The sequence below is a fragment of the Petaurus breviceps genome, unplaced genomic scaffold, assembly GCF_028583685.1.
Source record: "Petaurus breviceps papuanus isolate PSGF00001 unplaced genomic scaffold, PetGlider_PUasm1.0 186, whole genome shotgun sequence".
NCBI classification, from domain to species: Eukaryota; Metazoa; Chordata; class Mammalia; order Diprotodontia; family Petauridae; genus Petaurus; species Petaurus breviceps.
This window is the reverse complement of record NW_027185798.1, coordinates 37486179-37499554: the sequence shown is the minus strand read 5'-3', so window position 1 is coordinate 37499554 and position 13376 is coordinate 37486179.

Here is a 13376-nt window from a genome sequence, read left to right as displayed (position 1 = left end):
GCCAGTGAGTCAATGGGGTTGTTGCATTCTCTGGGCCAGGAGAGGGCTGTATAGGCCCTGATGTGTGGCTTTGTTTTGGGGGCTCACTTTGAGAAGTGTTCTGTGATTTGATATGGATTCTGGGAAGCCGTTGTCCAGAGCCCTCCCGGCTTTGAAAAAACCCAGATGTTGATTTGGTGTGGATATAATGGTTGGACAGTTTGGAAATCTGTCTACGTGATCTGTTTCTGTCTTGATAATTCTGCCTATATACTTTGAAGTTCAGGGTGCTGACCTTTTTCCCCTGAACAAGGTAAACGATATATGTCTGACTGATTAAAGTGGCTTGTTAACCCATTTTGAGTTGCTTTCCTTTAACAAAGCAGATCCAAGAACCTGTGGTGGCAGCCACCCTGAGGACGCTTGGGGTGCTTGCTGCTACACTGACATACAAAAGGAAGGTTTGAACAGATTGCTGGTAATGGTTCAGGCTCAAGGCTGCATTGTTTGTTGTTGTGCTGGGAAAGATGGGAGGGCAGAGGAGGAGGGAGGAAGGCATGGCTACTGTCCTGTCTTGGGCTGGTGATTCTTTGCAAGAAGCAAACTGTTACTCTTCAGAGCACCATTGTCTCCTTTCCCTGTTGATTTCCTGACCTAGTTCTAAGCAGGGTACTCTCTCCTCATGGTACTTAAAACAATTATACCCTAACACCAACCTTGCTGACCTGTTTGTCCCCTGGGCATATGTTGATCTCAGCACCCTCTTCCCTCTGATTGGAGGGCTGGAGGGTGAAGCAATGAATTCCTCCCAAGGCCTCCCTTTATGGAAGGCTCAAACTTTTCTAGCTAACTTCATTTAATATTAGCTATTCTCCTTTGGTTTCAATTACACAAACATCATATCCTACCACCCAGGTACCCCATAGTGCCACCCCCTCCATTTCAGCTTCCTTTTGTGTTTTGTGTTCCCTAATTAGACTGTAAGCTTCTTGAGGGCAGAGACTCTCATTTTGTTATTTGTATCCCCAGTGCTTATGTGCCTGGCACATAGTAGGTGCTTAATTAACATTTATCATTTTCTGTTCCCATCCCTGCTTGGCATAGCCTCTAGCTAAACCCTCCCAGTTCCTAAGGACAATCCTAAGGACTGCTGGATCTTGTGAAAAAAAAATGTTGTCTCTTCCCTTTTGATGGGTTCCTTATGTCTCACTGATTCAATAAAGTCATTTTATCCTAATGCCCTCCAGCTGGATTCTGACAGCAAACTCCCCTCCCCCCCCCCCCCCCTTTCCTTTTTTCTAAAGCTTTCTTTTTTCCCACATCTCCCCGAACTCTGATTGGGCAAAATTAAGTATAGAGTAGCACTTGCATTCTCTGCTTCTCAGCAAATTGAGCCAAGAATTTCTTATATGGTGTGCTTCTAAATCATATATCCAACAAATGCTTCAATAGTGATGCATCATTTAGCACATTATGCTTCCGGGCTAGTTTTGCAATCAGTTAGGAAAGCATTGCCCATATCCTCTGGCTGTCTTGGAGGTCTCTAGGCTCTCCCACAACTATAATGTTCTTGTTTTACTTATGCTCACCAAAATGCTCTTCAATATACTAATGCCCCCAGGCAGGGGTGTGCTGGAGCCAGCTCATACCTGCATTTTAGAACCAATAAATAGTCAAATGTTCAGTGTGAGCATTTATACCTCAGAAATTATCAAAGGAGGGTGGCTAGGTGGCACAGTGAATAGAGCACTGCCCTGGAATCAAGAGGACCTGAGTTCAAATCACCTCAGACACTTAACACTTACTAGCCACGTGACCTTGGGCAAGTCACTTAACCCCAATTGCCCTGCCTTCCTCCCTTCAAAAAGAAAAAAGAAAAAGAAAATAAAGCAAAAAAAAAAAACAAAAGAAATTGTCAAAGTGTACAAATCAGGGCTTGATTTATTGTTTTGTTGTTGAAACTTAAGAAAGCAATGAAGAAAATGTTAATAATGCAGATTAAACTTACAAAATGTGTCATATATACACTCCCTTCCCCTCCCCCCCTTCCCCCAGTAAATATTTACCAGCACTCCTATGCCTTCAGGTATATAGATTTCCACACAGGTATAAATTATCTTAACATAAACATCACTTCTACATTTCTATTATACCTGTTTCTATTCTTTCACTATATTCCAGTCACAAGCCTCATCTGACAAAATTTCAGTCATCTAGACCAGGGCTTCTTAAACTTTTCCATCTTGGGACCCCCTTTTGCATTTCAGCAGTAGTCCTGGTGTTACATGGACTCTACACAGTGCAAAGTGTACATGCATGCTTTGTGTTCAGAACCAAGGCTGCAGAGAAGTTGTGTGATGCAACACTACCAAGTACTGCCAGAAATACCTTGGATTCTTAGCACATTTGATTTTTATTAATTTTTGGTTTTTGTGCATTCAGAAAACTTTTACTGTTGCCAAATTTTTCACAACCCCATATACAGTCAAAACCCATAGTTTAAGAAGTGTTGATCTAAACAATCCCTGTTTCTTCAACCAGTTCTCATGTGGGCTTAACAATTCTCTGGATGTTCTCTAGGGTATCAGTGACCTCGTGGACAGGGATGTCTTTTGATTCTTTTTGTGTCCCTAGTACTTAGCACAGTACTTGGCACATAGTAGGTGCTTACTGAATGTTTATTGATTATTTGTATCCCCAGTCCTCAGCACAGTGCCTGACACATAGTAGGCGCTTAACAAATGTTTATTGATAGATTATTTGTATCCCCAGTCTATTTTAATATTCACACTGTAACAATACCATGAAGGTTATAAGGCTATAACTTCATAATCTTCTCTATTTTCTTCTGAGAAAATGGTTATTCACTATTTTGTTCACTATGGTTATTCTTTCTAGGTCCTAAGAATAAAGATTGCTAGACCTAAAAACTGCATTAAATTATCATCTCATTTTACAAATAAAACTGAGAAGTCAAGTGCCTTTCCTGAGGTCACACAGTCTGTAAGTAGAAAATCTGGGATTTGCACCCACATCTTCTGACTTTGAATCTATTGCTGTTTGTTCTTTGTTCTCAAAGAGGACCTAGTGCTCAAATCACTGTGCTATGTTGTTGTTGAATTGTGTCCTACTCTTCATGACCCCATTTGGGGTTTTCCTGGCAAAGATATTGGGGTGGTTTGCCATTTCCTTCTCTAGCTCATTTGACAGATGAGGAAACTAAGGCAAAGAGGATTAAGTGACTTGCTCAGGGTCATACAATAAGTATCTGAGACCAGATTTGAACTCATGAAGTTTCATCTTCCTGACTCTAGACCTGGTGCTCTATACCCTATGGTGCCACCTAGCTGCCCCTCCACTATAGCAAGTCTTCGTAAACTTTTTCTACTCACCACCCTTTTTTGTCCCACGTGACCCTGGGTATATAGGTATATAAAATAAGTACACAAATCAAACATTTACTGATAATAAATCATAAAGAAATTTATTTTAAAACAATTCTTTGGTGTACATATATATTTTTTTTACCATTTATTAAAGATAAAAGCAAATTTGCATACTAATGAGATGGATGTGCTTGTTTATTTTTACATAAAGAATTAAATCTTGGTGGAATTTTGATACTGCAGAATGCAGAGCATCTTCAATGTTTTTGAGAGTTGATTGATATTTTGATTTTGTTATCGTCAATGCTGAGAATGCTGCTTTGCATGAACATATAGTACAAAATGACAGAAGTATGTTTAGGGCCATTTTGGAAATTGTTGGAAATTCGGTCCTAATCCCAAGGCAAAATTCATTTAACGATTTTGTTTGTATAGTAAAAACACTGCAACTCATAACATACAATAATCTCAAATCTTAGCTGAGGTGTTTCTGGCAATGTTTGTTGGCATCAGCATTCACAGTGCAAAGATCGAATGTTGTATATTCAGAACCAAGGCTGCAGTGAATCTGGGTGATGCAACACAAGAAAAGGCTGCCAGAAACACCTCAGATTCATTACACATTTGATTTCAAATTAATTTTTGGTTGTTGCACATTCAGAAAACTTTTATTGTTGCCAAATTTTTCCTGACCCCCCGAATTCAGTTATAAAGTCCCCATATGGGGTTTCAATCCACAGTTTAAGAAGTGCTGTACTGTAGGACGGTCTCCATCATATCTGGCTTTCTAGTTGTGGGAACACATTCTCTTTCCCCTTCAAATTTCAGTTTTAAAAGCTTGTTGGTGCCTTTGGTGTCAATTCCATGCAGACAGTCATATCAGACACAGAGTTCAGTGGGACCAATTGCTTGACTGCTCTAGGAAGACAGAATCCTGTTGGGTACCAGTTGCTAAAGTTCATGTATCCTTCTTGGAATTTTGAGTGTGGGTTGCTGGTTCTTCTTCATAAAGCCTGAAAAAGGGGCAGCTAGGCAGTGCAGTGAACAGAGTACTTGCCCTGGAGTCAGGAGGACCTGAGTTCAATTCTGGTCTCAGACACTTGACACACTTACTAGTTGTGTGACTTTTGGCAAGTCACTAAATACCAATTGCCTTGCCTTCACCCCTCCAAAAAAGGGCAGAAAGTCTGAAATACTCAATCCACAAGCATTTACTATGTGCGAGATTAGGATGCATGGAATACTCATGAATATATGTTAAAATTGAATACTGACAATGTGCTGACAGTGCATATGACTATGTGACTGTGCTAAGTACACGAGTATACAGATCTGAGCAGAAAGAAAGACCATCCCTGTCCTCAAGAAGCTTATGTTCTAATGGGGGAAGAAAACACATCAAAGGAAGCTGAAAATTGTAGGGAATGAAATTTATTTTCCCTACAGAAAGTGTGTATGCACACCTGTGTGTGTATGTGTATGAAGAAATGGTTGGCTCGGGCACCCTGCTTTAATGAAATCTCTGAGAGGAATCATTCAGTAAGAAGGTAGGGTCCTTCCAGTGTGTGAATTCAGGTTGGTTGTGAGCTTCCATGATGAAGAGGTGTCTGGGGGAAGGTAGAAAAAGTCCTAGAGAGGGATGAGAAGGGAATGGAGAATGAAGGATGGAGATGAATAAATTGTGATGAATGAATATAATGGAATACTACTGTACTGTAAGAAACAATACTATGAATGCAGAGAAGTTCTAACACACATAAAATGATGCAGAAGTAAGGAGAGTCAAGAAAACAATATATACAATAACTCCAACAATGTAAATGGAAACGGCAACAACCACAAAGCAATCATAAGTGAATGTTGCAAAGTTATAAAGAACAAACTCGGCTCCAAAGAAGAGATTATGAGAAGAACCCCCCCCCCCATTCTCCTTGGCAAAGGTGAGAGGTTTACGGGTATAGGGCAGTGGATACATGTTCAGATTTTTGTGATGTATTAATTGATTTTGTTATTTCCTTTTTTTGGTAGAAAATTTTATTTGTTATATTGGAATAACTCTGGGAGAAGGAAAGGTGAGGATACTGGGAAAAAATTTGGCCAAGTAAGAACAAAAAGTATCACATTTCACTGTTATTGTCACAGATTTTATGCCAATATTTTTTTTGAAAAAAAGTGGGGTGTGACAATTATATGAAGTTTTTATAAAACAAATTGTGCCAGTATTCCATAAAAATCATTTGTTACTAAACTGTCTTTGGGGCAAGATTAGGATGCATGAAATTCTCGTGAATTTAGATTAAAATTGAATTCTGACAATGCCCATGTGCTGAGAATTCTAGGCTTAGGCTTGCAATGCAGATAAATGCAGATCCGTATGCCACTGGTGAAAACTTTGCTTCTCTGTTTACCTTTTAAGCAGCATGACGAACAGAATTATGCTGTGCAATGAAAGGTATAAATCCATTTTTTGAACTTGAAAAAGAAAAACAAACAGGGCATGATGATTATGGGGTGAAATACAGTATCATTAACATTGATTTTAAAGTTTCTCCCCCCCTTCCCCCTCCCCCCAAATCCCTACAGAGGTCTGGAGTTATCAGAACCTCACACCTATTGCATAGCCCCAAAGTTACTGTTTCCTTTCTCCTATTTCTATGCCCCGTTTCTTTTTTGCTCACCATCCTTTGGACTCTTTCTTGCTCTGATTCTTCTTAGTCCTGTTAAAATATTTTTCTCCCTGCCTCTCTGCCTAGAGGATTCCTTTCATGCCATCTAGGAATTCTTTCTTTTCCGTGACTTTCCAGATGGCAGAAAAACATTCCTCAGGCCAACCCCCTCTAGAGGAGAAACCAGCCTTCACACAAAGCAAGCCTGCCTAAGGCGAGAAGACACACATAACAGAAGCTCTGCCGTGGCTGAAACAGATCTTGGTGTCCATATTTTGAGAACATCAAGGTGACATTTAATCCTTTGTGGCTTTGTCCTGGAAATTTCACTCATAAAAATTACCACTGCAAATAGCTTTGTTTTTGCAAATCGGTCCTTGGGTCCCAGATGTCTAGTGCTGTTTTTCTGACTCTTTAGGACCACTCCTCTCTTACAGGCCTACCTTAGCACAGTTAGCCATGAACAAGGTGTTAATGAGTACTCTTCTGATAAAAATTCATGAACTTATGTGGCCACCTAAGGAAGATCTTCCTATTTAGGCTTTTAAACAGAATCTCTCTTGTAGAATCTCCCTGGCAGGCCGTTCTTACAGGAACAAACAATGCCTCGTGCACCTGCCCCATCTGAGTGTGCCTGAGGGATTTATCTGTTTCAAAGAAATGTTATTTTTTATCATTAATTCAGTCAATAAACATTTATTAAATGCTTGCTCTATGCCAAGAACTATGCTAAGTGCTGAAGACACAAAGAAAGGCAAAAACACAAACAAAACTAAACACAGAGACAAAGACAAACAAAAAAAGCCAGTTCCCCACCTCAAAGAATGTAAATTCTAATGCCCTAACCACTGCCAGGGTCAAGAGAGCTAAGAGTGCTGGGATACGCCTGGCAGAGAAGGGTAATAAGGCAGAAGCCACTGAGACCTCCTGCTACTGGGGAAGCGTCAGTAGCTAGATGCAGTCAGAGTGGTCAGGGCTGAGTCAGAGGGTCAATAGCTGAGGTTCTGAGCTGCCAAGGTTAATTTGACTCTAGGGAAGCAGCTGAGTGATGGCTAAATCTAAAACATTAAGAGGTAAGCTTGAATTCCAAAATGCCAGGGAGACTGAGGAGTCAAGTGAAATTGCCTGAGGGGGATAGAGCACCTGGTTAAAGCCACTTCTAAGTAAACAGAGAATAAGAATGGGGACAGGAACAGGATCCTTACTGTGGTAGTGTTAGACTGTTGCTTATTGGCCACACACCTTCAGCACTCTCTTATACTTTCTGATCTTGATTACTAGGCATATCTCTTAAAGTTTTAAGTAGTGAGACAGCAGCTCCAATGGCGGCTTTGGGTGGGTGGTACTGTTAGGCTGTGTTTGCACATTAAGTAGCAAACTGTGACAGATTCTAACTATAATGTTGATGAACAGTGGTCCTCCATAACAGTATGAACAAAACAAGCATTCCCCTAACACTATCTACTGAGCATAGCACCATCTAGGCTAGATTGGGACTCCTACTGTCTCTTACCCAATCATGGGCCAATTCCTATTTCCACTTCTGATGGTAATATCTCTCTTCCATACCTCCTTCTTTCTACCTGGACTATTGCAATAGCCTTATAGTTTCCCTGACTAAAGTCTCTCCCCACTCTAGTCCTTCCTCCATTCAGTTGTCAAATTGGCCTTCCTAAAATGTGTGTCTGAATATGTCACCTTCTATTCAACAACCCTAGGCAACTGGGTGGTTCCATAGTGCCAGGAAAGTCAGGAAAACTCATCTTTCTAAGTTCAAATCTGGCCTCAGACACTTTCTAGTTGTGTGACCCTGGGCAAGTCACTCAGCCATGTTTACCTTAGTTTCCTCATCTGTAAAATGAGCTTGAGAAGGAAATGCCAAACCACTCCAGTATCTTTGCCAAGAAAACCCCAAATGGGGTCATGAAGGGTAGGACAGGTCTCAACAACAATCACCTTAGTGGTTTCCTGTCATCTCAAGGATCAAACATAAAACCCTTTTTGGTTTTTCAAAAACCTTCATAATCTGAATCCCTCCTACCTTTCCAGTCTTCTCATGCCTTATTCTCCTCTACATACCCTGGGATCTAGTGAAATGGGCCTTCTTGCTATTCCTAGTAGAAGAAAATCTGTCTCCTGATGATGCATTTTCACTGACCAGCATCCTTTCCCAGAATGCTTTCCCTCATCACCTCTGCCTCCTGGCGTCTGTGACTTCCTTCAAGTCTCGGCTAAATTCCACCTTCTGTGAGAAGTCCTTTCCAGCTCCATTAATGTTAGTGTCTTCCCTCTCAGGTTATCTTTAACTTATCCTATTTCTGTCCTGTTTGCATGTTGTCTCTCCCATTAGACTGTGAACTCCTTGAGAACATGTACCATCTTTGCCTTTCTTTGTATCTCTAGTACTTGGCAGGTAACTGACACATAGTAGAATAATAAATGTTTGTTGGTTGACTGGCTGTTCTTAAAGAAGGCTAAAGTCAAAATCATTTTGTAATGACCGAACAACTGTTCACAATTCAACTCTTTGTTTTTAAAGAGTATAGTTGGGGAAGATTGATAAATAGAAGAAAACAACAAACAAAATGTCTAGTTTGTTTTGTCAAATCAACAAAAAATTCAGTATTGATTTGAGGTGCCATGAAAAGCAAAGTTGGTTATAGTTGGTTCTTTGCTTAATGGAATCAACTCCATGACTTTGTGTAATTTAAACAAGTCTACAGACTACTGCAGAGTGACTTTAGGGAATGCATAGAGTTTTACTGCAACATGGATAAACAAATTGGCCTTTTCCTTCTGAGCTGCTATATCAGGATAGGATCAAAAAGTCCAAGAAGACCAAGCTGAATTCTGGAGCAAAAGAATAAATCTACAGTAAGGGTCAAGTCATTGAGTTGAGACCAGAAATTAATGAAAAAGCATTTATGGAACACTTCACTATATGGCAAGCTCTGTGCTAAGTGAAGTGGATACAGATTCTATTTAAAAAAAAAAAAAGACAGTCTCTGTCCTCAAGGAGCCTACATTCTAATGGGGGAGAGAACACACAAAAAGGCGTGGTGGCCATATTGGAGGACTTCAGTGCTCCCAAAATTATAGGTATAGGGAGTGGGGTCTTCAGAGAGTAGATTGACACAGGGTTTCAAGAATAATGGCAGAGCTGATTAGATCAGGGCTTCTTAATCTCTTTCTGCTTGTGACCCCTTTCCAGTTTGGGCATCATTGGAATTGCATGACCTGATGGTATGCCTAGTGCAAAGTGCACATGCTTTGTGTTCAGAACCAAGGCTACAGTGAAGTTTGAGATACAATGTGGGCATGCTCTGCCAGAAACACCTTGGGTTCATTGTGAGTTTGATTTTGAATTAATTTTTGGTTTTTGCTCATTCAGAAATCTTTTATTGTTGCCAATATGGGGTTGCATCCCACATTTTAAGAAGTGTTAGATTAGATCATGGCTCTATTTCTAGAACTGGGAAAAAGGGATATGAGATAGGGGAGAAGGTGAGATGACCAGAGAGTCAGAAACAAAAGCTGTGGTTTTTCCTGACATAATGGTCTCACCATGCAGGTAGTCACCAACCTGGAGAGCTGGTCATCATGGAAATTTCCACTAGAAACACAAGAGAGTAGTATAAAGAGCACCAGATTTAGAGTCAAATGCCCTGAGTTCAAGTCTCAGCCCTGCCAATTACTAGCTGGATGGCCTTGGGAAAGTCACTTCCCTTTTTTGATTCCCAGTTTCTTGATTTGTAAAAAGGGCGATGTAATGATTATACTATCAAAAAGCCTTTGGATAATTGTGAGGATCAAGTGAGAAAATTCATGTCTAGTGTGTTACACACTAGAAAGCAGTGACTAATGGAGATGTTAATATACTTATCAGAGAGGAAATGAAAAAGAAGCAAACAGGAAGGGATGCCAGGAACTCAGTGGTGACAGTCAGGTCATAAAGCCAAGATCAGAAATATGAGACCCGGCAGGTGGGGGTTGGGCAGTGGCTGGGATAGGGGATGGTGAGACAGAGACATCAGGAGTGACAGAAGCTCCTAGAGGGCCCTCATTCACCATCTGGCAGCTGCTGGCCCACTCTTCCTTCATCCAGCAAGAGGCTCTGGTCTACCTGCCTCCCTGAAGAGTTTGGCCAGATGGAGTGGGACTGAGACCAAAGGACAGAAGTGGGGTAGCCCCTCTTACACTTCTCTGCACACAGATGGTGGAGGTTCCTTCCCCCCACCCCCCAACTTTCCCTCTTCAGCTCATTGATACTTAGCCTTTTCTGTGGAGAGTTCTTTAAACAACATAAAGCCAAGAAACACTTGCTGTAGCCTGATTTGCCCCCAGGCAAATGTACAAAACCTTACCTGTACCTCTTTCCCCACATCCTCGAGAAATTTCCCATTTGTGGCTCTCTGACCACATGCTACAAGCCACACAGCAATATCCCATCTCTACACTCTGACATTTATTATTCCCCACCATTGTATCTTAGAGCATTCTCTGCCCTGAGGCTTCTGCTATCCCAGCCTTCCCTTCCCCCCCACTTTTGGCCACTACCATTTCCTGGTTTCCCCATCCATTGAAAATTAGCTTAATAAAAAAAAAAGAACTTTCCCTTCATCCCCACCTCCACCCCCTCCTCCATTGTGTCTTCTCTGATTGTATTGTGCTTAGTTATTATATCCTGCTTTCCTTCCTGGATGCCATCTATGCCCTTGGGTCAGGTTCCCTCCCTCACCAGCCTGTGTTTGCAGTATTTCTCCATTTGGTGTTCTCTGCACATTTCTTTGACATTTGTTTATTCTGTCTTCCAAGTCACTAGCAAAGATGTTAAATAATGCCAGATCTAACCCCATCCCCTCAGAACTGTCCCTAGCTCTTCCCCCATACCCTCCTGTTCTCAGCTGCAGCCATTCCTGGATCCATATATCATTGTTTTATTTATGGTCTCTCAGCCAATGGTTCAGTCCATGTGCCTGTGTTCCTATCCAAGGTAATTTGAATTTGCTGTCAGTTGAAAAGGCAAAACATGCTGAGTGAGAATCTTTGCTCAAGCCCTTTCCTAAAGATCTGACTGTTGCCTGCTTTTCTCCTTTTCTGGTTCTTTTAAACTAGCTCCTTCCCCCCCCTCCCCCCCCCCCCAACTATTCATGACTCTGTCCCTTTCAGATGTCCATGGGCTTCCACTCCTAACATCTGCCCTATTACTAGGGATACCCAATTTACTGACAAGTAATTTCCATGATTAGTCTTCTTTTACTTTCCTTTTTGAACATCAGCCCATGTTTGACCCATGTGTATGACCCCCCTTCCACTCTAAGACATTACAAGACTTTTTAGTTCCTTCTTCATTGTTCTTTCAGGTTTTTTTTTCAAATTCTTTTTAGTAAGATGTGAGGACTGTACTCAATCCCCTGCCCATTAACACAGGAACTTGTACCTCAGCAGACATGTCGGTCTTCCTCAGAGTCAAGGGCTGCTATAGCCAAGGTCTTTCTTGCCCAGATATGATCAGATTACTCCCCCCCCCCTTCCCAGAATCCTTATCTTCCTTCAAGGATGAGCTCAGGTGTCAAATTTTCTGTGACATCTTCCCTAATCTCCCTTGCTCTTTTCCTCTTCAAATTACCTTGTATTTACTCATCTCTGTAGGTGTTATATCCCTTTGGTATAGTGCTCTCCAAAGTGGGGGCCAAGTACTGGGTGGTGACATGACCTTAAGTGGTGTCTCTGCCACAACACTTCCCCTCCTTTTTTCTTCATCAGCAAGTTGATCCTCATCACACACACACACACACACCCACACACACACACACACACACACACACACACACACACACACACACACACGCACGCATACACGCACAGCCTCCCAGATTGCCTTATGGCTACTGTAACAGGTACCCCTTACCAGGTGGTCTGTGGACTAGTGGAACAGAGGCCACTCAGTAAGAATGACCTCCCTTCCTTTTTGTTTTCAGTGAAATTGAGTGGGCCACTGGGCCAGCAGATATGCATGGGTTTTGATCTCCATTGCAGATCTTACTATATTATCTTTTCTCTCAAATCTACCCATCTTCTGAACTCCCCTATTTCTGTAGAGGGCACCATGAACTTTCTAGTCTCCTGGCTTTTCAATCTCCTCATTGTCCTTAACTTATCACTCAAATGACAATACTATCTTGGTTGTTGTTGTTTGGTTGTTTAGTTGTGTCTAACTTTTTCTTGGAATTAGTCCATGGGATTTTCTTGGCAAGGATACTGGACTAGTTATCTATTTTCTTCTCCAGTATGTCCCCATTTTACAAATAAGGGACTGAGGCAAATAAATGACTTGCCCAAGAACACACAGCTAGTAAGTGTTTGAGCCCAAATTTGAACTCGTACCTTCCTGATTCTGGGCCTAGTACTCTATCCATTCTGCCATCTAGCTGTCCCATGTAAATCCGATGGTCTTTTTTCAGTCATAGAGCTTATTGACTTCTTTATAGTTGTTGACTGCCTTCCCTTCCTGGATATTTATTCTTTCCTCTCTGTGTTGTTAAAAATGATCTGTGTCACCTACAAAAACTGTCATATCTTCAAAAACTTGGAAATAATTTTGACCCGTTTAAAAGTTGTTCAAATAAAGAGTTTCAGGAGTTTTGGAATACATTTGTTAAAATTTGTAAAAATGCACCATTTGATGATTAGTGTGCAAGAAATACTAATGGACATTAGGGTCATGTCATTTGGAGGTGATTGATTAAGTCATATACTGTGTACAAGCAAGCCACATATTTAGATTTGGGAGCTCAAACAAAGAACCACAACAGAGATGAACTGATGATGTACAAAAAATCCATTTCCTAGAAGAGAAGTAGGTATGTTCACTCTAAGGAACTGTATGGTTCTGGAGACCACATGGTGTAAGAGGATAAGGGCCTATTCTGAGGTAGTGGCAGCAGCAGTAACAGCAGCAACAGTAACAACAGCAACAGCAGTAACAGTAACAGCAGCAACAGCAGTAACAGTAGCAACAGCAGCAGCAGCAACAACAGTAACAGCAGCAGCAGCAACAGCAGTAACAGCAGCAGCAACAGTAACAGTAGCAACAGCAGCAGCAGCAACAGTAGCAACAGCAGCAGCAGCAACAGTAACAGTAGCAACAGCAGCAGCAGTAACAGTAACAACAGCAGCAGCAGTAACAGTAACAGCAGCAGCAGCAGTAACAGTAACAGCAGCAACAGCAGCAGCAGCAGCAACAGTAACAGTAGCAACAGTAACAGTAGCAACAGCAGTAGCAGTAACAGTAACAGCAGCAGCAATAGCAGCAACAGTAACAGTAGCAACAGTAACAGCAGCA